Source organism: Sinocyclocheilus grahami, unplaced genomic scaffold, assembly GCF_001515645.1.
Source record: "Sinocyclocheilus grahami isolate Dianchi unplaced genomic scaffold, SAMN03320097.WGS_v1.1 scaffold54.1, whole genome shotgun sequence".
NCBI classification, from domain to species: Eukaryota; Metazoa; Chordata; class Actinopteri; order Cypriniformes; family Cyprinidae; genus Sinocyclocheilus; species Sinocyclocheilus grahami.
Window position 1 is genome coordinate 3,658,856 of NW_015505233.1, and position 2,416 is coordinate 3,661,271.

Consider the following 2,416-nt stretch of genomic DNA (forward strand, 5'->3'; position numbering starts at 1 on the left):
TCAGTATATACAACCTCAGCTGGGCATGTAAAAGTGATTGTGATTAAATTTTCCACCCCGACCATCCCAATGAAAAATCTCAAGAAGTGGAAAGAGAAAAGTTGTTATAGCAAAAAGAAAAATGGAGGAGGAAAAGGAATGATTTTACGCTCCGGTGGAGCTGGTTATTTCAGTGCATAATGATGAGCTCAAAGGGTTTAGTGTCTGTGGAAAGATCCAGTAAGGGAGGAAGTGCAAAAGCCTGAGGTACTCAAATGACATAAAATTCAGAACTTCGTTGCAAAAAAATTTAAATTCTGTCATTAATTACTCTCAAGACCTTCATTCATCTTTGGGACATTAATTAAGATATTTCTGATGAAGCTTTCTGACCCTTTATAGAGACAGCAATACAACTTTTTATAGTTGAAGGCCCAGAAAGACAGTAAGAAAGACACATTTAAGGCCCAGAAAGATAGTAAGAAAGAACATCGTAAAAATAGTTCATGTGACATTAGTGGTTCAACCGTAATGTTATGAAGCTAAAAGAATACTATTTGTGTGCAAAGAAAACAAAAATAACTACTTCATTCAACAATTTCTTCTCTTCGTGTTCCGAATATGAACAAAGGTCTTGCAGATTTGGAACAACATGACGGTTAGGGTAATTAATGACAGAATTTTCATTTGGGTGAACTATTCCTTTAAGATAATTTTGTGATAAAGCCACTACATACTTTTCTTGTTTAAATCAGAGTTGTGAGTTAGGCCTACTTCATGTTAATGAAAGGAAAGGGGTTATTATGGCCATTTACACAGTACATTGGCTCCCAACTTTTGCTAATGGAAGAAACATGGCAGAGCAAATCACAAGTGAGGGTGGCACTGCTTCCTAAACTCTACAAAACCAATAAAATAGCATTTAGTATTTGTGGTCAAAAAATTACAGCGTAATACTTCAAATTTCTCTGACAAATTTTAAAATTCATGATTAAACAGAAGTAGCAACAGATATTTTCCTCCATATTATGATGTACATCAAAAGAATAAAATGTAGATGGAGGCAGATCTGAAGATGAGCCTGCTGATGAATGTAAAAAAGGTATGGGGTTTAAAGGGATAGTTCAGAATATTTAGCTATCATTTACTCACCCTCATGTCGTTCCAAACCTCTATGAGTTTCTTTCTTATGTTGAACATAAAAGAAGATATTTTAAAGAATTCTGGTAATCAAACAGTTGATGCTCCCCATTGATTTCTATAGTATTTCTTTCCCAACTATGAAAGTCAATGGGGACCAAAAACTGTTTTTGGGTGAACTATTCCTTTAAGTGGACAAAATGACTGGACACTGGAGACCATCACCAAAGAGAAGTCTGTCGCTTCACTGGAAGACCAACTTATGACATTTTAATAAAGATTACAAGGTCAAAAATAAATAAATAAATACAACCTAAATAATAAAAAAAATTTAAAAATGAAACGTATGCATGGATGATTTTTTTTTTTTACAATAAAATAAAAATCCTGCAATTAGAAAATAGTAAATAGGAAGAAGAATTTCTGTTTCATGGCAACTTAGGGAAAAAAATGAATTTTATTACATTTGTTTGCTTTATTAGATATCAGTTATGTCTAACAGAATTAAAAATTTAGCAACTAAAACTAGAACAGTGGCAAGCAACAATGTGCTGGCATGTTTACCTTATGTATATGGAAAACACTAGTTTACAAACAAAACAACTTTGACCATATTAATTAATAAAAAACTGTAAATCAGAAAAATAATGACATCTCTCTCGCTCTCTCTCTCTCTCTCTCTCTCTCTCTCTCTCTCTCTCTCTATATATATATCATATTTAAATCATTATATATATACAGTGGGTACGGAAAGTATTCAGACCCCCTTAAATTTTTCACTCTTTGTTATATTGCAGCCATTTGCTAAAATCATTTAAGTTAAATTTTTTTCCTCATTAATGTACACACAGCACCCCATATTGACAGAAAAACACAGAATTGTTGACATTTTTGCAGATTTATTAAAAAAGAAAAACTGAAATATCACATGGTCCTAAGTATTCAGACCCTTTGCTGTGACACTCATATATTTAACGCAGGTGCTGTCCATTTCTTCTGATCATCCTGGAGATGGTTCTACACCTTCATTTGAGTCAAGCTGTGTTTGATTATACTGATTGGACTTGATTAGCAAAGCCACACACCTGTCTATATAAGACCTTACAACTCACAGTGCATGTCAGAGCAAATGAGAATCATAAGGTCAAAGGAACTGCCTGAAGAGCTCAGAGACAGAACTGTGGCAAGGCACAGATCTGGCCAAGGTTACAAAAAAAATTCTGCTGCACTTAAGGTTCCTAAGAGCACAGTGGCCTCCATAATCCTTAAATGGAAGACGTGTGAGACGACCAGAACC

General features: G+C 34.2%; 1 protein-coding gene across 1 annotated transcript in view; it reads right to left on the minus strand.

Moving 5' to 3' along the window:
- Positions 1–2,416, minus strand: part of LOC107583636 (ankyrin-3-like) — a 50,912-nt gene that overhangs the window by 30,376 nt on the left and 18,120 nt on the right. The gene's annotated exons all lie outside the window — the stretch shown is intronic.